General features: G+C 40.4%; 1 protein-coding gene across 1 annotated transcript in view; it reads right to left on the bottom strand.

The window, feature by feature from the left end:
- The window catches only part of NCK2 (NCK adaptor protein 2), an 82,961-nt gene that overhangs the window by 45,855 nt on the left and 10,619 nt on the right, over window positions 1–26,487 (bottom strand). The window contains exon 2 of the mRNA XM_027445279.3: window positions 6,164–6,235. The gene's annotated coding sequence lies outside the window, so the exon portion shown is untranslated. The remainder of the gene's footprint in view (window positions 1–6,163; window positions 6,236–26,487) is intronic.

Genomic DNA, 26,487 nt, shown 5'->3' with positions numbered 1-26,487 from the left:
AAGACACCTTAACTTCCCAGGGCATGTTCTAGGCACCATGGACAAAGACTCAATGATTCTGGTGCAAGACAGAGAACTCAGCATCAGCCTCTTGGGAAAATCCAGATCCCCAAACTACCAGCTGCTTCAGGTAAAGGATTTCTCTGACGCTGCCTCCTGCAGCCTACTTGCACCAGAGGTAAAGCTCAGCTTGCACATAGGGATGTGTTGGTTAAGATGTCAGTATTTCCCAGTAACACAAAAAGTATCGGGCTATGGGTAGGTTTTCTAGGTTAGTGGGAACAAGGGGTCAGAGGGGAAAAAGAAATGCTAGGAAGAAACTCAAGGACTCGGACCAGCAAGGAAATAAAAATGCAAATAGCAAAGATGGTAGCAGGGGGCCGGCTGGAAGGACTGTGCATGCAGCTGTTGCATGCTCCAAAAGCATTCAAAAGAAAGGAGGAGGAAAAAAAAAAAAAAAAAGGTGGCAGAACAGGTAGGCATTATGTTGCACAGAGGCTCTATTATGAGGAACAACTAAGAGCAGCTGACATGGGAAACAGCCTCCAAATTAAAGAGGGATAGGATGAGAGCTGCAGGGGATCCCTGAAACAAAAGGGCATGCACAAAGGGAAGGAGTGTACAACCCAAGAGACTGCAAGGAGCCTACAATAAACTTAAAACCAGGGACAGAAAAATAGAACTTAAAAGGTTTGTATCTGTATGCATGGTATTCTGTGCTTCTTACTACTACTACTGGCTTAAAAAAAATACACAACAGGACAAGCTCATTTTCTCAGTCCCCTCTGCTTAGCACAATCCCAGCTTTGTTACTGCAGTGCAAACAGTAATTGTAATCCAAGATTAATTAACCGAGTTATTAGCAACAGAATTCCACAGCAAATATATCACGGCAATTTTTGAACGTTTTGCTTTTTGAAGTCTACCAACTTTAGCAGTTACCAAGAATTCTTCAACACATAAAAGATTGTCCACCAGATGTGAAATAAGATGAACTGCATGTACAGTCCCTTCCCATTCATTAAAAGGAAGAAGGAAGTAAACTTGTTTTTTAATATCATAATACATTTAATATAACATATCATTTGAATTTTATATTAAATTTATATGTATTTGGATACAGAACCTGTTAAGAGCACTACTGAAAACATGCGCTGTATAGTTTTAGCTGCATTTTTATTCTGGCTTTTTTCTTTTTGAATGCAAACAATGAATCACTTAAAGTTCCCTCAAAACCTCGCAAACAGAAGAACCGTCTTCCAGCAATTACCAAATGGAGAAACAATTCTTCAGCTGATTTGATAACAAGGCCCAATGCCAATGCTGGCCTGTGTTCCCAGCTCTGTGAAGCCCCAAATCCAAAGCTCCCGAAGCGCAGAGCCCCGAAACATATGTGGCATCCCTCAGAAAACCGAGGGGAGGGCATCTCCAGGAAAACTTTGCAAGCAGCAGATAACAGCAGTGCCTTCAAGGGCAGGCCAGAGCTCTTTGGGTAACTAGATCTTGGAGCAAACTTGGTAACGCCAGCCTCGGCTGCCTTGCTAATCTGTTTCCTCCTTTAGGAGGGCTGCGGATTACTGAACTGCCCCGGTGCTGATACAGCCTTATCACCCCGCACAGCGCTGGCACACAGACCAGCAATCCACACATCCCAAGCCCTCCAGTCGACTTTTCCTGACAGATGCCCCCACATACAACACTTACCTAACTAATAAATGCTTTCGGCACCCTGGAATCCTCTTCCACTAATGCAGCTTAACTGCATAAGCTATCAGCAAGGGTTTCTATAGATCATATTGTAAACCACACCAGTTGTCCCTCAGAAGTGCAGTGCGTGCTCCAGCCTTTGCACTGAAACTGGTTTAATGCAGGGAGGTGTTTATTTAGTAACGCAGGAAACATGGGCTCGACCGCTCCAATAGCATTCCAGTTAGCACTGGTCAGGTCACCAGGTTTGCTCACCAAGTATTTCATTGTCAGTTCAGGAACAGGCACAAACTTAATCTTAGCTTATTTGTGTGTGAGTGTATGTATATAGGCATATAAAGAACGTACAGCTTAATTCACAGCAATGTTCATAAGCTAAGTAATATGCTAGATTCTTTTCAGCAGGCAAAGCTTTTTTTTTGGCTCAGAAAAAAACTGACACGTGGGATGAGAAGACAGCCAAAGCCCATACCGGCTATCAGACCACAAAGCTACTTCCACCAAGGAAAATGTTGTCACCTTTCCATTCTTTCTAAACTGAATTTACACTTACGGATGAAAGCTGGAAACTGTTCTCTGTGAGTAGGAATTGACTAGGAATCCATATCACAGTTATACTCTAACACAAAGGCTGTTTTGGGGTCATAACAGGTAGCGCTGGTATCCATAACTTTAAATTGCACCTGAAGCTATCAGAAAAAATGGAAAAACCTATAAACAAATGCCTCTTAGTCTATTTTGATATTATTAGTAAATAAAAGCATACTTTTCTCCCTATATACTCAGTATTTATCATACTTTAATGCAAAAAAAAAAAAAAAACCTACAATCTGATTACAAAGAGAAACAAAAAAATACATAGTTAAACTCTGGAAAACAAAAAAATGACTTAATTCAATGAAAACCTATTCTGCAATTTATTGACAAAGCCAAGATATCTGGAGGTCTATTAGTTGTTAAAAGGGCAAGGGAATGGAATGGAAGTGTTCTTTACCAGCCACAGCTCCAGATCAGAAAGTATTATGCCACCCGCACGAGAAAAGCAGCAGTGTTCCCTGAATTCCATCACTATGCTAAACTTCTGTAAATGTTTTTAAGTAACATTAGAAGTTACATCAGAAGGCTTAAAATCAACACTTCAGGAACTGAGGATAACAGACCTAATTACATGAGATTTTTTTTCCTTAAGAAAAGGAATCTAGACATCTAATCAGTCCAGAGTTTTCAATCACTTAATTACTGTCAGAATAAAAACTTCCCATGAAACCAACTCATATGGGTCATTAAGAACAGCTACTCTTTTCCTCAGGCTTAAACTCCTCAAAAATCCATGAACAACTACAAACACACTGAGCCGCAGAAAAACACCAAGAAAGACTTTGATACAGCATTACAGATAGTCGCATCAAGTTGAAATCTGTATGGTGCTTTTACCTCATCACAAGAAGATGACAACAGATCTTTCAGATGCTATGAGCCTTGCAATATAAATCTGACTCTCCACAAAGCATCATGATACTGTAATCATTGACATCTGATCTCAGTTTGCCAACCTGCTGAGTATGAAAGACTGAGGAAACTTTGCTTGTACCTGCTTAGCGCTCATCTCATCAAACTATCTCCCTTCTGTGTACACATATATCCCTGAATAATCAAACAGGACATTCCATGAGGGTGTATGAAGGCAGGCTTATTCAAAAAAATTGTATTATTGAAGAAAATTTCCCAAAACATGTTATCTAAGCATCACCACTGAAAGGTACATATTAAACCTGTGATCACTTTTTAAAGGATTTTATTGTGAAATACAAGATGCAATCTTTTTGTTTGTTTTATATTTAAAGACACTGTAAGGGAATGTCTAGCAAGTTTGAAAGCACAGAATACCATTACAAACAGTACCACATTCTGAAATTGTTAAATGCTTTTAGGATAGTTGCAGATTTGCAGCAGTTGAATGACTGCAATAAATTGCCAGAACATTACACTTGGTAACTTCATACTAATGTAACTGCAGAAGTGACGGAACGTTTTATCAAACAAGCAACAACAAAATAAAGGGTGCCTTTCCATACAGTTCTCTTTTTTTCAAAAAGCAAAACCAGAGAAACAAATAGCTGAAAATAGCTAGTGTGCACAGCTAGATAAAAGATGACTCGGCGGATTCAGCAACCACATACAAATTATGCCATAGCTCTCAGACTCAACAAAACTCTGTAAGGACACACTATTGTCTGCAGTTCAGTGAAGTTTATAGAACGTTTGCAGTGTAATTTGTGAATGCTGACCAAAGGGCAAAGGCTTAATTATATTCTGATTCTGCAAAGCACTTCAGGTACAGGCTTTACTGAACCTACAACATTAATTTCCGTTTTGGAAAGGTATCAGAACGCTCTGTGTTCTGCACAATCACCTTTACCAAGCAGAATACAGGGCACCAGAAACACACACTTTGCTATACGTGTGCACACAAAGGACAGATAAGATGTTAAATATTAATACAGAAATTAAATCTAATTTTGTTACAGAAATAAAGTATTGCCTGACTGGACATTGCACATGTCCTGGGTACCTATACAGATAGACAGAGAGCAGAGCAATAATTGAGATGTCCAAAGACAGACAAAGTTCCTCCTCTCCTACTCTTACTGAATTATTATCTACTTACAGCCTGTTTGGGAAGTATATAAAACCTTCATATGCTGTATACATTTTCAATTTGAGTATTTGTGGTGTTTTGTTTGTTGTTTGTTTTCTTAAGTTGTTGTTTTGAAGAGTAGGAAAAATATTCAGTAAGCCAAATATCTCAGAAATAAGACGAGAAAGATATAGTTTTATGTTAAACGTTTGAAATTAATACAAGATTTGGACCATAGTTAAAAGGCTTAATTTTGAGTTGAAATTTTAGTGGAAGTTAGTGTCATTTAACTATGACTAAATTCATAGTTTAACAAATCACTGTCTTTGGGATTGTATATTTGTTTTCTATTTACATTAACAGACTTTTCAAGAGTTTTTTAATTTTACTATGTAGGTCTGCTACCTACATAATGCACAAAAACAAAATCAACCAAACAAAAAACTTACCAGCATTTCTAATCTAAAAATTAAGTCAGAAGACTTCTCAACATTAATCTTCAGTTATATTCATTTATTGTTCAAGGCTATACACTCTGATCTGCTGCAAAAGTTAGAGTTATAAATGCATCTTTAAATATAATGGGCAAATATCAACTGATCTGAAAATATAGTGTAAAAGCCCACCAATTTCAAAGTATTTCAGAACTTCCTCTTCTACCTTGAAGGAAACCCAAACATTTCCAAAAATATATGTAGATGTTAAGTTTAAGACTGGATTAAATTCTTAATTCTAACTGGTTCAACTGCATTTTATAAAACAAATTAAGTCTAATTTTAATGTCTGATAACACTTGACTGAACAACCATTTAACACAGCTCAAAGCAAAATCAAGACACACAAGGACTTCATACATTGCCTTCCATCTAAGGGCTCCAAAATGTCAATAATTATCCATCATAACTTCCTTCTGAAGAAGGTAATGTTATTTTTATTTTATAAACAGAGAGCTTGAGTAAGAAATAATAAATTTGTCTGCTAAAGTAATGAAGTAGAACTGAAAACTAGGATTACTGGTTTCCTGTTCTGTGCTGCAGCCAGTACAATGCTGAAAGTTCATCCACTGTTCTGCCTTTTCTGTATTGTTGGTACGGTTGTAATGATGTTTCATTTTAATAAAAGTTTCTGTTAATAAATCTCCGCTAAACCACAGAGATCAACTACAGTTACTAGAAACAGATAACAAGGTACATGAATTAGCAAAAGGAAGCCAGACATTGCCCCAGAAATGAATCCTATGGAAAATATCAGCTTCATAGCATTACTTCAGGTCCTCAGAGCTTGCCCAGAAGGTACTTTCTATATCTTAAATGCAGTTCTGATCTACTCTTACCATAAAAAGAGGACAAAAAGCCTACCAGGGGTATACAAACATTTCAGTATTATATAATTTATTACTTAGTTTTAAGAAATGAAATACCGATCTATATACTGCCTGAGCCTATATGCAATAGGCTAGGACTGACCACACCAATATATTTCATCTACAGCTCCTCTAGAGGAAAACTCTCTGAAGTCAAACTAGTAGGTAACAGGACATAGGAGCCAAAAACAGCTGTAATAATATCTAGTGCTTAATTAATAATCTAATCTTTTTTTAAAAAAAATCTTCTAATCATCTTGCTTTAAAAAAAAAAAAAGCAAGAGCTAAATAAGACTTATCTCAGATTGCTGAAAGAAAAAAGACCTGCTATTTAATAAATGATCCAGCAGTTTGAAAAAAAATTACAAGTACCACACCACATGAAAGCACAACCAAGCAATACATCTAGTTAACTCCTTATCTTTAGTTACAAAAATAAGAGCTGAATCACTCACCTTTGGCACACTGTTAAAAGGATTCAGGCAGGGAAAGGCAGGACTCTCCAACAAAGTTACGTACGCAAGGATCTGAAACAACAAACACGTATCTTAGTTTTAGCACTGAACTTAGAAGATCATTATCAAGGCGATTTCGTTTTCAAACTATCCAAATCTGTTAAGAGATTACGAAGTAAGGGGACACGAGCACAGGCAGCGGCCTGAGGGATGGACTGCCTCCAGCCAAGGGGCACCTGCAAGATGGCACCTGGGCTAGGCTGCATGCTTTGGGGCCCTCCAGGACAAGAGCGAGCGAGCTCTGAGGGAGGTCAGGAAGCTGGCCAGACGGTGGAGAAGTCCCTAAGGGACGCCCTGGCTGGACATGAAGAAGAAGGGTTTCCCCACTGATTATACAGCGTGTAATCCAAGGTGTTCTGGAAGCTTCTGCCTGGAGAGGTTCGAAGTTCTCCTCGATGGAGCCGCAGCTCTGGCAACCCCAACAAGCCACAGGCTGGACCACACGACTTCCAGAGGTCCCCTCCGGCCCAGACTGCTCTTTTAACTATTTCTAGCCATAAATATAGCATTTCACGAGAGACTTCAAAGTATTTAAACGGTTTGTTTCTATTTTCTAATGAGACTTCTAACTCCATAGGATGTCTGACCAATTCAGGCTGTGGAAATCCATGAATATCCAAATCAAACTGAAGGAAAAAATTCTGAATGTCTTCCTGTGCTTCAACCCTTGGCTTGTAAGGACACACTGTTACAACTCTGACTCACTTGGAGGCTGCGCATGCACAAATGTTTGTGTTCAAAATCTTCCCTGAACAGATTCAAATCAGTTGCCACACTACAAAAGCATCCTATAAAGAAATTCACTTAAAAGCAGAAATTCATCTTGTGTTTTGAATTAATCTAATTCGTGAGTGCACCATAATGGAAGAGTGGTAAAAAAAAAGTATTGATGAAGTATTATAAATACCTTCCACAGACATTTAAAAGCAAGATTCAGACTTCCACCCTTTAACAAAGGGAGCAAGAGAACCACTGAACCCCAGTTTGATAAACATTGAAGTCAGAATTGTTACGGGGTGAAGAATAAAAGGAGAGTCCCTGCTCTCCAGCTCCACTGCAGCTGCAAGGCAAGCGGGATGCTGCTCGCCCTCCTGACATGCAAGGGAAAAAAAATGCAGGAGGCCAATTTGCGATGAAGTTCTGTTCACTGCATGAATGAAAATACACCTGTGACAGCAGAGAGCAGATGGGAGAAGAGAATGACCTACCACCTGCCCTCCCTTCTTCCTTTGTGCACTAGTGTGAGCTGAAATGCCTCGTACGCTGCAGCCTGGCGCTTTCACCGAGTTCTCAGTAGACACAGACAACTCCATTTTATCAAATCAATTTTCCTCCCCACTTACAGTTTTCTTATTCTCCATGAGAACTTGCCCTATATTCTAAATTACAGGACAGATCTCAAGATGTATTGTAAAGGGAAAAGATACTTTAATAAATGAAGCATCATTAAAACCCTGAGGCAGGGTAAATCTGTTTTCCTGCTGGCTAAATGTTTTGTAGTATGTTTCCTTTCCTGCCAATAAGGCAAGAACAGCGTTAATAACAAGGGAAAAAAGAGAGAAAATAAAAATCACATCATTCTGTTACAAGATCATTTTCTTCCCCTCCCACCTCACAAATCATCTACTGCCCATCAACATCTACAAATAAAATACTGTGCCAGGCTTCTGACTTGGTTTGGGGTTCTATTCACTGAAGAAAAACCTCAATATTTCTCAATTACTGCTTCCAACTTCACAAATACACGTCAGTGTACAGAGCTTGCCTCTGAAAGTGAGCAGAAAAACCAGGATTGATAATCACCAATACCTGAAAAATTAATCTTGTATTTATTAGTTAACTGGAAAAGCAGTACAGTTGGTGAAAATAAAAGTTCAAATCTTATCTAAACACATAAGGAAAAAAGAGTCGTGATTGTATTTCAATACAACAGCTATTTTCTACAGCAAGAAAGGCTCCACTTTCACAGCTCAATTAACATACATTAGAAGTACCTCAGCACATTAATGGCAGTAGCACAAAGAGTCAAAGGAGAAAAATACACCAAAAAAATCACTCCTGCTGACACTTTGACTGAACTAACATTTGGATGCACAGACAGAAGATGCAGACTGGTCTGTTCTCTAGGGGCTCAATTCCATTGCATTTTGACCTCTCTTTCTGGTTTTCTCCTGGTAAAAATCTTCATTTTATTACAGAATAGCCAGAGGAAAATTTCTGCTCTGACTCTTGTTAAGTCATTTCCCGCAAAACACGAATCTATTGCCATCACACCTCCCCTGCCGAAAGCTACATCGGCAACACTGCATCTTGCCAAGTGACTCAAACTAAGGGTGGAAACCTGCACCACAGAGAATTCACTTATACGCCAAATATGTTCCTTGAAACAGCATTTCAGTTAGAGATGTCTGAGATCTTCCTTCTCACACACAGTGAATGGAAACAATGGTTACAGTTTGAGATGGCTCGCCCCCGAACCACAGTTTTTGCACCATGAGTAGGGATTTTTGGTTGGTTGGTGGTGCTCCAGCAGCCAAACTGCAGAAGGCTGTATCTGCTGATAAAGCCAGGAATATTTAAAACCGAGAATATTTAAGCTTAGAGAACACAACATAAACTCCCCAAAACTCAAAAAGATTTTGAATATATGTGGAAAAGTCACTGTCCGCCCACAAGACATACTGGTGAATCACGAGGAAACTTTGGAAATGAATGCACGGCAGACAGCCACCGCCACAGCTGCCCAACAGAGCTGGGTGGGCTTCTCTATAGACATCATCAGTGTCTTTCTTCTCTACCTTTTGGTATCACATCTGTGTGCCACATCCATATGTCTTATCTCAGTTCAACTCCAAGACATGCCTGGAATGCAGGGTCCAGTTTTGCCTCCCCCCCCCCAGTACAAGAGAGACTTGGACCTACTGGAGAGAGTCCAAGGGAGGCCACCAAGGTGATGGAGGGCCTGGAGCAGCTCTCCTATGAGGAGAGGCTGAGAGCTGGAACTGCCCAGCCTGGGGAAGAGGAGGCTCAGGGGGATCTCATCCATGTCTGTAAATACCCGAGGGGAGGCTGCAGAGGGGACAGAGCCAGACTCTTGTCAGAGGTGCCCAGTGCCAGGACCAGAGGCCCTGGGCACAACCTGGCCCCCAGGAGGCTCCCCCTGAGCCCCAGGAGCTCTGTGCTGTGCGGGTGAGGAGCCCTGGCACAGGCTGCCCAGAGAGGCTGTGGGGTCTCCTCCTTGGAGGCCTTCCAAAGCCGCCTGGAGATGGGCCTGGGCAGCCTGCGCTGGGTGGCCCTGCTGGAGCAGGGCTGGGGCCTGGTGGCCTCCACAGGGCCCTGACAGCCTCTGCCATCCTACGGTGCTGTGGTTCTCTAATGGCAGTACTATCACAAGACTGTCAACACTCACACACACAATATACCAAGGTCCCTTACAGGTCACGACTCAGTCAACATCCTACACTTACTGTGAGGTCCACAACAGAGGCACAGAAGATGAACATTAAGAACAGGAACTGCAGAGTAGAGGAGCCAGGTGTGGTTACAGACACAAGGTAGAAAACCAAAGCTGTCTAGATATGAACTGCAATCTCAGTCACTCATTTGTTTGCTAGACCAAAATCTTCCAAACACATGAACTATTCAAGTCCCACGATTAGAAGCGCTTCTGAATAGTCAAAAATGGGTTTGAAGACAGTACTTCCAAACAAGGATCAAAAGATAAGAATTAGTAGCATTTAATGAAATAAGCACCTTATATCTGTGTAATCTTTGAAGATTACAACTCTAAGAATAAATTAGTACTCTCATAATGATTATTTTAAAAGCAACCTCCAAAGTTATTAACCACCTTTCCTTTCACTAATGTGCTATAATGTGCCCCATTTTCTTTATCCCCATGGCTAAAATCCAGATTCAGCCTTACAATAACTATTTCAATGACAATTCTCTCAGGCTCTTTTCCCAATACCCGGCCACCTTCTATTTAAATTCTGACATGAAATAGCTAAAATAATCTCTTTGATACTTAATATGCTAATACACAAAAATGACCTGACCATAAACCTGTACTGCACAGACTGGGAATTTTAACTCAAATGATAAGTCATTCAAGTGACTCTGATAACTATGATAAAATTCAACAATTGACGTATTGCTGGTGACCTTCTGGAGAACAAATGAAAAGCACCACATTAATACAAATTCTCCTGCAGAGAAGATCATACTGGCAATCTGCCAGTTCATTACACCATCTAGCTCCACTTCAACATTAAATATTGCCTTCCTTTGTAATTGACTCAAATACACTAGAGCAATTGCAGGTAACCACTTTGGGCTATTAAAGTATTCCATTAAGACTTCTCCATTAGGCAGATATTTCAACTGAAGTTACATCAAAATATGCTATGCTCAAAATATTTTAACTGTACAGACAATTGGGCAAGCACAACCCAGTGCCATGCAGGAGCAGACAGATCAGCAATAAGCACTCAAAAGCTCAGTGCCTGAATTTGACTGAAGGGAAAGGAAGCCATAAAATGTATTCAGCATTCCAGTATATCCTTAGTATTTTAACAACCTACTTATATAATATATAATAAATATAATAATATATAACATATATTATAACAACCTACCTCACAAAACACAGTTAATATTACCTTCTGAAACTAAGATAATGGTAAAGTTAAAATATGCAACTATTCTTTAACTCAGATAAATGAATGCAAGTAGTGAGCACTACATCAGGTATACAACAGAGAGAAAACAAGACTGGATTCATGTCATAAGTTTCTATGTTACACAACAATGTCTAAGACATCCTGAAGCAAGCAAACAAACAAAATCTAGTGTCTTCTGTGTGGCTAGGCTTTTCTTCTCTAAGACAGTGGCTCCTTAAAATGCATGTAAGGAAGTAAAATGAGACAAAAGAACAGATTCGATGCTTTGCACGCAGACAAGATTGCCAGGTACTTAAAACGCTGGAAAAGATTTAAGCCTGTATGCCAGCTGCAAAAATGAGACTAGCCCTTGAAGCAAAGGCAAGCTTCAGCGTTTAAATGTGTCTTCTTAATGGTCCTGGTTTGAAGCTACTACCAAAGGCCGTGACAGTAAGCTTAAGAAACGTGCTTATCTCCCAAACAGGGCACAGACTCTCTGGGATGTAAGAGCTGCAGTACCCTTCCTGTCCATGCCCTCTGTGGTGAAGAAGCATCAATTAGGCATTTAAGTATCACTGGTCACTCAAGCATTATTTTTTCTTCATAATATACCTGTACTTTTTCTTCTTTTTTGGTGCGTGTGGGGAGGAACACAGACAGTGAAAGCATGCAGTGGGGTCACACTTGACCCCACCACAAGCAAAGAGGCTGCACTGACCTATATTCTCATTTAAATCCTGCAGTCAAATCCCTATCCTCTGCATATTCTGGCACAGATATGGTATGTTTCCAAAAACAATAACCAAACCAAACCAAAAAAAATATTTTCCATCTAACTTGCACAACCACCAACTCCTAAGCCCCTACTGAAACACAGCCAGTTCGTTTTCTAAATAATATTGACATTTATTTTAAATATTTCAAAAAACAACTTCCATTATCAGCTTCTTCTGAAGCTGCAATCCAAAGTGCATGCATAACTAGCATCTTTCTAATTTTGCTAGAAATGATGAGGAATGATGTATCTGCCTATTACTGACTATCTGCCAAGTCTACCATACACAGCATACTGAATCACATTGTTTTATTAAGGGAACCATGCATTTCTTGTGTTTATTTCAGCCAGTAGTTTCCCTCAAAAGTTTGAGCTATTAAATAACCTAATACTGATATCGAATTACTACCCAAACTCGCTACAATATGCAAACCTTTACAAGAAAAAAAAAATCCTGGTTTAAGCAGGATTTTCCACCTTGATACTTATTGATATTGAACTTATTCAAATTTGATTATGCTCAGCTGCAATCTTCCAGTACAGTCCTTGCACAAGAAAAAGAAAAACCCACAAAGCAGAAGTGGAGAGCTCACGGAAGCAAGGGCAGAGAGCCTCATCCCACTTCGGGTGCAAATGCTTTGAGAGGACACACGGCAAGCACACAAGCAAGGCAGCGTGCCACCAAAACAGCCAGAGCTTCGCTGAGCATTCCCATTCAAAAGCAATCGGTGGAAGGAAAAAAATTCCAACTCCGTTTTATCTCCATCTAGCTACTTACTCTTTTCTACCACGAAATATGAGCTCAGAACCTTTCTCATTTTCCTTATTTAAGAGTTTGCAGTCTTGCTGTGTAAGTGCACGTATCCATATCCCTGAAGCCCACAGAAGCAACAAAGGTCTCCATTAATGCTTAGGGCAGCTCTAGGCATCTCATAAGCCCTTACAAAGGTGCGCTGAAAGACCTGAATCATCACTTAGAGCTGCAGATAGATAAGCAGAAACCCAACAACACCTATCAAGGATGTTCTTAAACGCTGTATCACAGGATCTTTGAGGAAGGAAAGGATCAGACTTCAAACCTTATGTAGTGCTTAGCTTAGCAAGGTTCTCAGGCTGTGGTTTGAACACTAGGTAATTATTTGCTTTCCTTGATACCTTACCTGGATTCCTTACCTTACCTGGATACCTTTTTATTCAAGCTATAGATTTGCTTTTTAAGAAACATCTTTGAATTTACAGCTAGATAAACTAACTTTCTTTAGCACCTTAGAATCTAGAAGGCGGTATTTATACTTAACGGCATAACAATTTACTCCATGGGAACCTCAGCCTGTTTCTGGTTAATATTTTAATTTTAATTTATTGTAAAAATCACACATAGACAGTCTTTTCCATGAAGATCACTTCAGAAACTTTCAGGACTTGCATGGTGATTAATAAGCGATCAGCCCAAGCGGCTCCCCAGCAAATCCACTATTTCTACTGTAACTTTGCCATTCAATGTTCTGCACACCAAAATACATACAGAACCGACTGAATCTACCAATTCTTCCCAATGCCTCTATTCAAGCTTTTAATTCAATACTCACAGATTTCAGGTTTGCGGAAGATGTCTACAAAGAGCACGTCGATATTGTCTTTACGGTAATCTAGTGATCTGCACAACTGAGTAAAAATGCTTGCCTCCACTGAAAAAAAGGCATTCACAGATGCCTTCTGGAGAAGTGAAAAACCACAGATTCTGATGAATTAGCTACCACGGGAGGATGCAACACTTAGTCACTGGCAGATTATCAGAGCAACACGAAGCAGACACTCCTGGTTACCACTCTTGGCTAGGGACACGTGTTTGAAGTAAGCGAAGAAATCTCCCATCTAGGCAATTAGATTAAGATTTGCTCTGGGGTGAGACGTAACAGAAAATGGACTGTAAGAGGGGCTCTAGAGAGCCTTCAGGTGACTATTATGGTGGAACAGAGCAAGGCATGCTCATCTCAGTGGCAATTCAATGATAAAGTCCAACTGTAGCCCTTATTAGAGCTCCTGTTCTGCTAAATTACTCATTATTTCTTAGTCAGAAAGAAAACCTTTCCTTTCTCTGTATGCGTGCTTTCAATGACATCACTTGTCTGGCCATGGCAGAGCTGCCTGCCTTTGGACAGCAGCGCCATGGCTCTCTCCGTGCCACAGCTACAGATACAGCGATGTTAGAAGGGCTACAGCAAGCTCGGTGGTTGTCTTTGAAGCCTCCAGGGAGATGAAGGGAGTCAGAGGAAGTGCACAGAGCAGATTTTGTGCTTTTAATTTTCCTTCAGTTGAGCCATCAAAGGACATTTGGAAAAATATTAAATCTGGAATGTCAGTGTTTCCCAGCCTTGGATATATGACTGTGTTGGGACAAAAATGTCCTGCACCTCCCAAGAAAGATCCTTTTGATCAGTGCATTGCTGGATTTTACCACCAGGTGCTATTTGAACATATTACAATTTAATTATGGGATCCCGCTCTCCCCAGTTTCATTAACAGGTTCCCATTTACTGTCTGTTGATGCGAGTCCTACACCCCTGCACTTTTTATTTTTATTCAGTTTGCCTGAATAGACTAGGGCAGAGCTTGCATACTCTTCAGAAAAAAGATCTCTGGCAGCAATGCCTCCAGCATCCCTGTACACACAGTCACTGTGCACCTGGAGGATATGGGAGAGAGCCAAAAACCAAACAACCCCAGCAAAGAGGCAATCAACTGCTTTAATAGCAAGGGGGAAGTGCTGAGACCAGGCCTTGTTCTCAACTGAAAGAGGGTAGGTTTAGATCAGATATCAGGAAGAAATTCTTCCTTTTAAGTGTGGTGAGGCCCTGGCACAGGCTGCCCAGAGAAGCTGTGGCTGCCCAATCCCTGGAGGCGTTCAAGGCCAGGCTGGATGGGGCTTGGAGCAACCTGGTCTGGTGGGAGGTGTCCCTGCCCATAGCAGGGGGATGAAACTGGGTGGGCTTTAAGGTCCCTTCCAACCCAAACCTTTCTGTGATTCTGTGGTTTTCTGGACGTTGCAGAACGGCAGTCACCAAAGTCAGCGCCTCGAATTTGCAGATCAAAACCAAACTGTGAGGTTCATCAGATCCAAGAAAAGAAACAAAAACTTGAGTTTTTAGTTATTTCACAAGAACAGAGATCCTAAAACCACCTCTATTCTTCCAAATTTGTTATCGGAAACCGTTGAACCATTTTTTATCTGAACTTACTGAGAAATTTCACTTTGGGTGGACAGGAAGAACAAAATCCTTCACGTAGCTCTGATACTACTGCAGCACGGGCACTGCTATTACTGGTGTTTGAATGATAACTAGATATTCCCAAATCTCATAATATCCAAATAAAATTTGGCAACAGCTTTGCTTCTGATGTTTTCAGCATTGATTTTCTCCCTTTCTTGTCTTGCCCACATCTGATGGTGTCTTGTTCCACTCATTTTATTCACACCACTTCAGTGAAAAAAGGCAACAAATGAAAATGCAGTGAGAATTTTGCAGGCCTTGTAACAATAGCCAAAACCCCAAGATTTCCTATGGCAGCTGTCAAATGAACGACATCTCCAAAGCTATCTATATACAGTATCTGGGCAGAAATCCAATTATGTCATTTCTGTCTGAATACCCCAAAAGAGAGTCCTACTGGGGTTAGAAGTGGAAATAATCGTAAGCACAGATTAGCTACATAAGCAGCTCCACACTCGAAACCAGAACAAGGGAACAGAAACCTGAACGCATGACATTTATCTGGACACAAGGGAGAGGCAAAAAGAACCACTAGACAGCTGGCAAAAGGTCAAAGCCAATTACGGTGTCCAAATTTGCCCCCCATGATAATAGCTTCCAGGTTTGTTTCTTAGAAATAAGGTGTACTGACTCCAGGAATTCAAAGATTTCTGCTTACTTCTACATCCTCCAGTATCACTGTATTTTTTTCCAGAACTTCTTTTCCCCTCCCAATGTATTTTTCTAGACTCCAATTTCAGGCTGTTATTACAAACCACAATTACAAGTGATTGTCAACATTTTCCATAGGCTTTTAGAAAGCTACTGGTAGGCAGTAACCGAGAGCTCTGGTACAGCAGGGCTGCATGTCTGACTATTGGAATTACCTTCCCAAAAACACCAACTACATTGATCTAAAGCTTACGCAGTCAAAACAACAGTAATATTCTTCCCCTTTAAATATTCCAGCCACTGATTTCCCTTCTACCTTTGGAAGTGTCTGCTACTGCTTAATTATGTGGCATTTGCAGCTTGCTGAACTTCACCGCAGAGTTCTGTTTATTTGCGGTTTTAGAGCACACAACTATCAAATAGCCTTTTAATTTGATAAAGAAAAGGGAAGGATTTTTTAATTTTTCTTTTTTTTTTTTTGGCGTATAAAAGTAACTGCTTCTGAAATTATAGGTAAGTACAAGTTTATCAGGGTTTCAAATGAAGCTATCCAAGAGATTGGCTGCTAAACCAACAAAAATGCAGGTGACAAACAACTGAAGGAATATAAATTGTTGCTAACTAAAAAGTAACCAGAAACCTTTATCTTAATTACAAATAGATAAATGAACATTTAAATAAATAAAGTGAATGATGATGAAATACACCAGGCTGATTGAGACCACATTTCTAACCCTGATCCTGGATCACCAGAATAAACACTTTGAAAGGTAAGAATATAATTCACCACGTATATACGGTGAGTGCTTCTGCTATCAACATGATACCAAGTTCAGGAGAAAGGGAAGCTAATTTTAAAAAAATAATGCAAAGAAATGGGTAATGCACAAACATTGGGTTGTGCTATATAACTCCAAACAGTCTTAATTGAGCTCAGTGCCTGTAAAGACCAGCTATGGTCCTCACCTGCTCAATATGTTTAATCTCAAAGTGACTTCTACAGGCATGTGCAGAGTGCCCTTTCCAAGCCAACAATTTGGGGTATTACCAGCTTGGACCAAATTCAAATCAGAAACTTGCCACATTTTCTGATACCACAGCATAACGTGGAATATCAGACTTTAATTTTAACTAAAATTGCTAATAATATGATTTACTTCAATTCTCATTTTACAATGACAAAACCCCACCATACGGTTTACTCAAAAAATACCTTCCAAGTGAACCATGCAGCCAGGTAGCCTGTCAGACACATTTAGGCAAAGCCTAGAGAACAAATTTCTTCAGCTTCCAATTTATTTATTAAGGGAGCAAGAATATACTCGAGGAATCTATTTGTTGCCACTTCTTTATTACAAGAGATTTCATTTTTGCGTTTGCTCTCCATAGCACACAGAGCAGCACTATCATGAATCCTGCTCTGTCATACATGCACTGCAAATCCAATTACTGCTCTATTAGATCTCATTTAAGTCCCATACGGCGCGACAATAAACTGCACAAAACGAACGCCAGCATGCTTTTCAGCCATCTTTACAGTATGATATAGGTGGCAATCACGGCTTAATAAAATTTAATTTATAACAAAGGCAGCTCCAAATTGTCTCTGTCTGCCACGTGTTCCAGGGAGAATTCAAGAACACCTACCAACCACAACCCACTGAATTCAACTTGTATTTCAAAGGCATCATGCTTTGGTTTGGACTGGTTGGGTTTTTGGTTGTTTTTTTGCTTGTCATTTACTTTTCTACTCCCCTGGGTAAGCACTCACATCGATGCAGGGAAACGTCAGATTGGGAAGTAGAAAAGGGGAGAGCAAGCCAAAACCCCACAGAAAAAGGTAATATGATTTTTTAATTTTAATTTTTTTTTTTTAAGGTAAGCTCTTACCCTGTCTGGCTGTAAAAAAAAAAAAAAGAAAATCTCTCATTGCTGAATATTGCAAAGTAAATCTGCAGAAATTTCAGAAGCTCTGAACATTTTGCCACTTCACTGGAGTTACTTTATGGATATATTACTACCACGTGCCCCTCTACTTTCATTACAGCATTCCAAACTTATCTCACTACCCAGCAAACTACTAGGTAGACATGTTCAGAGCTATACCCTTTTTTTTTCAGGAATTCAGTGGGGAAAAACAAACAAAAAAACATCTCAACATCATTTACCAGTAAGTACTTGCCACACTCAGAGCTCTCTCTGAAGGATGCCTAAGAGCCCTGTTGAACAGCTCACTCTTTAGCAGCTGACCTGACTAAATCGTCTTTGTCGTGTAGGCTAGAAATAAAAATGTCACACTGACATTTACACACACAATCTGTTGTTAAAACACGAACGCCAGGTAAACATATTCCGTCCGCTTTCCAAAGCGGTGCCCAAATCTGGACACTTTGCAGAACTGAAAGGCCAAGTAACAGCCCTTGAGGAACATAGGCTTTGCCTACAAAAATACGGAGGTGTCAACTTCCTGACTCAAATATCTTGCTTGAAAGCACAGCTAAGGGTATCTCCCAGTTTGAAAATCTCATAAGGAACCGAAAACATTAAGTTTAAGGTAGTTGCATATTTAAATGACTGGGAAAATTCTGGTTTCCTTCTAAGGAAGCGGAATGATTTCCCCTCGTTTCTAGAGAACGTTCATCACATCTGTGTTCATTTTATTTTACCATTCCTTCAGTAGGCTATGCTGGTAAATACTGACCCTGTAACAAGAGCTTTCTCTCTCGAGAAAAAATTGGTTCTCAAAAATCAATCGGAGGAACCTTCCATTTAAAGCAGTAATATCACAGACGCCACAAGTGTTTTTCCTCTTGACAAACATAAAGGAACAGTTCCCAGTAAAACTCTGGGAGTTTCAAAGACAGTAACACTGTAGTCTGTATTTAGGCTCTAAGTGCTTAAATTATAGTTCCTGTATTTTTGGAAGCATCAGATACCTCAAGAAAGCAGTGAAACAAGCTTCAAGTTCTTAACACGTCTGACATATGGTATCAAAGAACTATAAAAGATATCAGTTCAGGAACAGACACCCTGCACAAACGGGATTCAAAATTCTGGTGATGGTCCAAAAATCAGAGCCAAACACAGCACCACAAAGTAATAGTGTAAAATGAATGATACATCACAGAATCACAGAAAAATTAAGGTTGGAAAAGACCTCCACGATCATCTGGTCCAACCATCACCCTACAACCCATGTCACCCACTAAACCATGTCCCTAAGCACCAGGTCCAACCTTTCCTAATGCTGCCTCCTTATGAGGTATGCCATTAATTTGTTCCTTTGCCAAAAAACAATTCCCACCTTACGTTTTACTAAGTTGTAGTACATTTACATGCACAAACTTATTTGCTCAACTACAATTACCTTAACCCTCCTGCTGGTGACGTATATTAATGACCTCAAGAAGGGTAAGACCATATTCAGCATTTCGAAATACAGCTGGAACAGAGCAATTCCGGATTACTGACTTTTACTACAGCCAGATTACAGTCTCATTTTGTGAAACACAAAGGAAATAGGAGACCAGGAAAAAAGCAACCCTCAGGAGTGCATATCCACCAAAATTTCCTACCATGGATGTGTATGGCTATTACTGATCAGCGCTGTAGTTTTGAAGAAAGCTGTGTGACAATTATAAAACATATAGCAAAGCCTTAAACACTTGGCATAAATTATGTTTCTGAAGCCAATTTCAGATTTGCCACCTAGAAGCTGGCAGGCTTCCTCTAAAAGGAAAGTAAGAAAATTCCTTCCAGCAAAATAAAGCTTCAGATTCTCGAAGGAAGGATCACCACAAAGGAGGGCAGCGTTGCTTCCCCATCAATCCTTTTAATATATCCACAAGCAGAAAAATTATTTCCCACGACTTTCAGAGAACTGCTGGGCCTTCTGCTGAAAGAGGAGAGCTGCTAACGAGTAAATGGAGTATGCAAGCTGACAAACACAAGCTTTAAAAAGTTCTTGGCACCTATTGCTCAAATTTATGAAGTCAACTGAAGGAGGGAGCCACCAGACTAAGGAACACAACTGCAAACTCTGAAGTTATCCTGCATGCCTATATAAATACATTACTGAAAAACACAGACTGTAGAGTCTCACCCAAAAAACTACAGAACTTTTGTAGGTCTCAGTCGGGCACAATTTCCCCCAAAATCTGGGAGACTGACTCAGGCTAATTACGACCAAATGATAATTAAAAAAAAAAACAACACACACACTATTGCTTCCAAGAAAACTTACAGAACTAAAAGTATTTGTACATCGATTGCCCGAAGGCAGCCTGAGTTCTGCTTCAGGTCTCCAGGGCTTTTCCAAACAGCACCAAAGAGTAAAGCAGAGTACCAAATCTACAGGGGATCTATTCTGGTTGCTAGACCATACTCTCCGATCTTCATTACTGTCATTACCTGCAATATCTAGATTAAAGCTTGAATGGGCATGCAATCATTTCTTAATTTTATTGCAGAGAGATCTGCCAAATTGCTTCTCGCTGATGTCTTTGAAATGAGTGCTTAGATAGCAGATTTAGGCTTTTAATAAGCGACTGGTAAAGATCCCACGCCTCGCATAAGGTACAGAGCGAGAGACTGGCGTAAAATATAATGGTGTGAAAATAAATAACAAGGTCGAGGGGTGCAAAAACTAAGGAAGAAAAAGGACAAAAACAGTCAAAATGTAAGCCAAAAGATATTGAAAAAAATGCAGGAAGATTTTATGCAATTAGTAATCCTTTGTACAGACAAGGGAAAGGAAAGCACATACAGAAGCACTGTGCAGTTTTGTTTTGATAATTAAGCTGATGACATTTAAATGCTATTTATAACCAATTTTTAAAAGTATTCAGAACAATCTGACAGAAAATAAAGGTAAGAGCCTAGAGAAGGACATCCTTTCTGATGCATCTAAGTTTAAGAGTCAATAAATTTAGAGACATTTATAAACAGTACAGAAAATGCAGACCACCTACACTGAATACTGCACTGAAAGAACACAGGTTTCAGCTGAAGTTTTGTATTTGACAGCTTAAAATTTAATCCTGAAACACAAACTAAGATATTAATGTATTCAAGCCAGCCTTTCAGAAGACAGCTGTGGAGATTTTTGTTGTTAATTTTGATCCAAGTCAAAGGTACAAGATGAAAAGGTTCAGCATACAGGGATTCTTCCAATGGCTGAATCCATGTTCACTTGGCAATTTTAAGAGTTTCTTTTAAAAGGTTAACATGCCCAGCTTTCCTACAAAAAGTGAGAGAAGAGTTTTCGGATGAGGATACAAAGAAAAACGCCTTCCTAACGAACCCATGGTGTATTACCATTGCCCTTAAGCTATTTTACAACCAGCTTTTCTGCACAAAGGGAAACCTGAGAGCTGCATCTCAAAAAGGGACCTGCTTATAGCCATCAGGAACAGCACGCTGAGTGGCAGCCCATCCTGAATAAGGTGCCCTGAGCAAGGACAACAGTGACCTGTACCTGTACGTGGGGAAAGGCACCCTGGGGTGCACTAGGGGAACCTTCAGTGTACGCCCCAAAGAGGCTCCTGGTGCTCCTACAGGCACCACACCTTCCTGCTTCTCAGTCCTGAGCAGAAGCTTCATCCCTGCCAAACGGGTGTATTAATTAACATAGGCTTAACAAATCGATTATTTCCCAGGAATAAGAAAAACATTTTTTCCCCTGGGACACCACGGAAGGAAGAACTGCTGGTACCTCCACACACGTGCACGGTTACTGCCCTGAATCACTTTACAGCACCCCTCCACACGGATGCTGCTTCTGCGGTGGGAATGCACAACCACATTTCCTTCCCAAGGTCAGAAACGGCAGTGAGCAGGCACACGGCACTGAACCCAGCTATGGAGGTGGTCGAACACACAACGGTGAGCTTACAAGCAGGGCTGGAAGCTGGTAGGAACAACCACCATGGCAAGGTAAAACAGCTCTAAAAAAAATGGGGGGAGAGGATTTAGTAGAGGAACCATTTCCCCAATGAACCGTCTCTTACTGCTGAAGGAAGACAGAATTAAATTTAAATTCTACCAGCTAAGTGACTTCTGAAGCAAAATACTAATCATTCAAATTACGTACGCCACGAGATTTCCCCCTCCTCACACAGAAATGAAATGTTAAAATTCATCATCTTTAACTCTGTCAAAAACGTGTGCAACTGATCTTAATAATGAACTCCCTTATTAGTTTCCTCTTCATACAACTGAGGTGCTTTTTCTAACCTAAACCAAATTCCCCAAACATCTTTTCTACATTTCAGAAGCTTTCACAGAGTCTCCAGGATTAAAAATAACCCTGGGACAAAGATCTCCGGACAAACTTCCTCAGCTTTTGCTAACCAACGAGAGCTTAAGAAAGCGACTCAGGAAAAAACAATCAATAGGGTACTTTTGAAGGAGACGCGGATATAAAAATAACAGTTCGACCATATGTAAGAGTTAAGTTCAGTCATTAAAGCCTGAAAGAAAGGTTAACCCATGGAAATGGTTGAAAATTAATGACTGAAAATGGTAACGGAGCTGCCAGGAGCAAAAAGAAGCACGGGGCATGGGCTCCCTATTCCTCAGCATCTGTGAGAATAAACACAGCCTCGCATGAGCCGACAGCCCTCCCGAAATTAGCGTGCATTTTGGCACATAAATTACATCTACACCTTGCTGCATTAGGGCTGCAGCTCAGAAATAAGCATGCGATCCCTCAAGCTGAATTTACTTCAAAGCCTCCCCCGTCATCTGCCTACAGAGCTCCGCAACAGATAAAAATTGAGAATGTGGTTTTCATTCATTTCTTCCAGGCACTCTAAAATTCGCACATGCACCTCCGAGTGGCTCGAAATCTGGTGTGCCATATGGCAGCGCATTTGTCATTTCCAGAAATATGTTGAGTAGCGGTTCCAGAAATATAAAATCCCTATAAAAAAAATAAAAATACAATAATAATAATAAAAAAGCCCACAACTCCTGAAGCCAACAGATTCTACCCAAATGCCAGCGACTTCATCCCGCACACAACCGGAGAGCTCGGGCTTTGATCAGGCTTCAAAGCACCTCTTCATTCGCCTCAGAAAATAAATCTAATGCCTTACCTCGTGGAGGCTCATTTCCCTACTGTTTTACAACGATGTGAAGTTATTTACACTTTCCTTAAGTGAGACTGAAGCAGAAATAATACATAAACATTGGTACCCAAATTATACAAATGCGTTGCACTCGTGCCACCAAGTAAATGATTTACACGCCACAGAAGAGTGGAGAATTGGGATCAAGAGTTTTATGGCTATTTCAGCGTGAAGCAACTGAAGAAGAAATAATTACTTCTCACCCTTCCTGCATACAAAGTTTAATGGTGCACGTTATGAAGTAACACTCAAAAATTACAGAACAATTAGCAAACAGATATAATTTTGATTATTTTTATTTTTTTTTTTAAAGCCGAGAAAGAAATAAGATCTCCTGCTGGCTGAAAGAACCACATAGTCTCCGAGCTAAGCAATTTAGGGTGAGGTTTCCAAAAATTGGCTGAGCTGAACTAAACATCTTGCTGTTGCCAAAATGAGCAAGTCCTGCGCCGTAGGTACGAAGCAACTAGTTCATCCTTGTACTACAACTTCTGCTTTGCAGGGACGCCTGCCTTCCAGTATTGGCAATCTGTGATTAAACGATCCTTTTTCAAAAAATAAAAAAAAATATAGATTAGCAAGCTGCATTCAAATCCCATTCCATGACTGGAATGACTTTCTTCCTCACTTTCTTTAGCAAATTCAAAATCACAAATCATGGTATTTTCCAACAGACATAAATGAAGATTTTTTTATTTATTTTTTTTTGCTGGCACATTCAGTTTTACCTTCTTTTTTCTCCTTATGTCACCTTTTGAAACTAAGTTATCTTAGCAAATAAATACCTTTTTACCCCAAGGATGAAAATGAACAGCAAGTAGTCACTCTGCTGACAAGAAGTACTATGGGGTGGTACTTAGTTTTTTGAAACACACACACCTGAATTAAGGAAAATCTTACTGCAGACAGGTGGATCCTAGTCTTTGAAGAGCTTCCTGTGTGCATATTCCACAGCAACATTTGTTTTGGAAGCAGAGCGCTTCTATTCTATCCAAAGAAACCACTCGTGAGCACCTAAAGCACCTAATGGCAGCAGCGACTGGGATATTTACCACTGCTCACCCACTGTTGCAGTACCCTCATCAATCCTGTCTGTCCCAAAGCAGGATCCACGCAGCTGCTCCAGCTCCCCAGAGACGAGGTTACCGCGTGGCTGCCACTTGCATCTCCTCCCCATGACAGCGCATCTACTCGCTGCTGCTGGAGGCAGTGGGGTTTGAGAAAGCTGGTGCTTTTTTCCCCAGGCGTAATGAGCACAGAGCTGCCAGCTGCTGATGTTGCCATCTAGGGAACCTATTCCTAGAAAAGCAGGAAAAAGGTGTGGGCTGAGCTGCAAAGACAATGTTGAAACTAAAGCAGGCAGACAAGTCCTCTGTAATAAAAGAAGAAGTGAAAAAAAAAAAAGTCACCGTGCCTGCTGAGATTTAGGTTGATGAGCAGACCTCTCCCCCTCAGCCAGTATCTGGGCTTTTTAGGCATACTGAGCCTGTGGGTGGGATGAAAAGCAGTTTCCACACGCTACAGCAAAGTTTTCCTGTGCCCAGCAGACAAGCGAAGTATGCTAGATTTCCTGAAGACTTTAAGATTCATTGCAAGGTGGAATAAAAACAAACAAACCCCCTGCACTTTAGAGCCCTTTCTATGTGTTTTGCAGGTTGCACGGAAACCACCTGCTGGTGCTGCCAGAACAACTCAAGAAGAGCCCAAGACTGCGTCTGACACGTCCAGACCTGCTGCAAAGAAAGGAAAATCCCACTCGGGAAGCTGAAATGAAAGAGACTTCAGTGCGATACATGGAGGTGTTTCTGGATAAGACAGAAGAAATTCCTTCTTGACATCTTCTTGCAGCAAGACATGGTGGCCATGGGTTTGAAATTCGCCATCCATCATATTCTGTAACCCTCGGCGTGGGAAGCAGAAGAGAAGCCAGCTAATGAAGCTGCACAGGCGCTGCCGTCCTCCCACTGCTGTTTCCACACCGTTGGCGGAATTGCTCCAACTACAGCTGCCCGTACGGGCACGGGCACGCAGCTGGACCCGAATTTTAACACTGCCATCACCTAGGCTGGCTCCTGGCCACGCGAGTGGCTACAAGCCTGCGGTAGCTGCCTGTCCTAAGGCTCTCCAGAGTAACTACAACAGGATAGAAGGACAAAGTTTTATAAAACAAGATGCAAGACAACAGCTTTGAGTGCAGAATTAAGATGTAATAAATACACGAGTATCATACCCCTCTGCTGCAGGCAGATTATTGTCTTCCCGTTACAATGGGGTTTTGGTCTGTAGGATTTCCTTCCTTTGAAGCAAAAGCTAGCAGCCGCTGTCAGTGACAGGATACTAGCCTGGCTACCTTTGGGACAGCAATACAGGACCTGCCAGGGTCCTAAGGACCTCTCCTAGACAGGAGTATCTAGAAAAGCAATTCTTACAACGCCACAACTAAAAGGTTAAAAAGACAGAACTGATTCTCAGCTATGCATACTCTTAACCACCGTTTTCTTCTTCACGTGTTTTTTCTTCCCAAAATCCCAAATCTAAGTCTCTGCAAAGTTAACTAAATATATTCATGCGTAAGTGGTTTAAGTATCCTAACTCGGTTTATTACATTTTTGGAAGAGTTCAACTGGTGGCTTTGAACTGAAGCAGAGAACCAAACCAGAGCTCTGCAAGTAATAATATACTCCTTGGAGATCTATCATTAAAATGGTAACAATCCCTGAGCTGAAGCAAAGCCAGAAGATTCAAGATGGGAAACGAAGGTATAAACAGTAAGAGCGTAGAAGTTCACTTCCTGAACTCAAGGTTAGCAAACTATTACAACTTCAAGGTACAAGCCAGTAAAGCTATTTTCCTTTCTCACTTACAGATTTAGCCTTTAAGGTGTTCTGTGCAAATTTTTTTTAAAGCTTTCTGCATATTTTAATTTTATACTTAAAGATCTTCCTGCATTCTGAGACAATTCTTATTACTTTCCTTTGATGCTTTTCTCCTTGGATGTTTTCCAGATCAAGCTCTAAATTGAAGTTCAGTAGAAAAACGATCAGAGCACTACATTTCAATAACAGAAGCACTGAAAATGTGGCCTTCGGTGTATTAAACTCATTGCTGGAAGCTACATATGAAAATATATTACCCACCTCAGAAAACTCTCCATTGTTATAATTTGGTCATTTCACACACCAGTGATCAATCTCAGCTGAGCACATTCTGTAAGTCCACACATAATGATAAAAAATTAGACATACCAGAGAAAAATTAAAGCCCTTCCTTCACGAACAAGTTTATTCACCTAGTGACTTCATATAAAAATCACTTTGCTGCTGCTTCTTCTCGTGAAGCTAAACTAGCTGAAGATATATAAGTTGTTGGTTATATGGGTCAACAGCTTAGCCACCTGCGTTGTGCCTACTTTGCAGCGAAAGATGGCAGACACCAAGAATCACCTCTTATAAATATAGAAGTAAACAACCTTAAAAGTATGCTCAATTTTTTTTTAAGCTACAAAAGGATTTAATACTAATGAGCGTAAACCATGAATCCCTCTTTTCAGTCTCTTTAAGCTCAAGTTTTATATTTTCCAACTCGCTTTCCTGTACCTACCCTTAGAAGTAAAGTTTCGGAGTGCACTAAGGAGCCTCAGCAACTGGCATGAAGTATATTAAAGGCCATCTACAAGCTGAAAACCTAAGGCTATGTTTCAGACTTTTCATAATAACAATGTTCTTGAGGAATATTACTAAAAAATGAACATCTAGCTTACTTTCCTCCCAAACAG

Source organism: Anas platyrhynchos, chromosome 1, assembly GCF_047663525.1.
Source record: "Anas platyrhynchos isolate ZD024472 breed Pekin duck chromosome 1, IASCAAS_PekinDuck_T2T, whole genome shotgun sequence".
In the NCBI taxonomy this organism is placed as follows: domain Eukaryota; kingdom Metazoa; phylum Chordata; class Aves; order Anseriformes; family Anatidae; genus Anas; species Anas platyrhynchos.
Note: the sequence above shows the minus strand (reverse complement) of the source record. Positions and strands in the feature narration are given on the sequence as shown.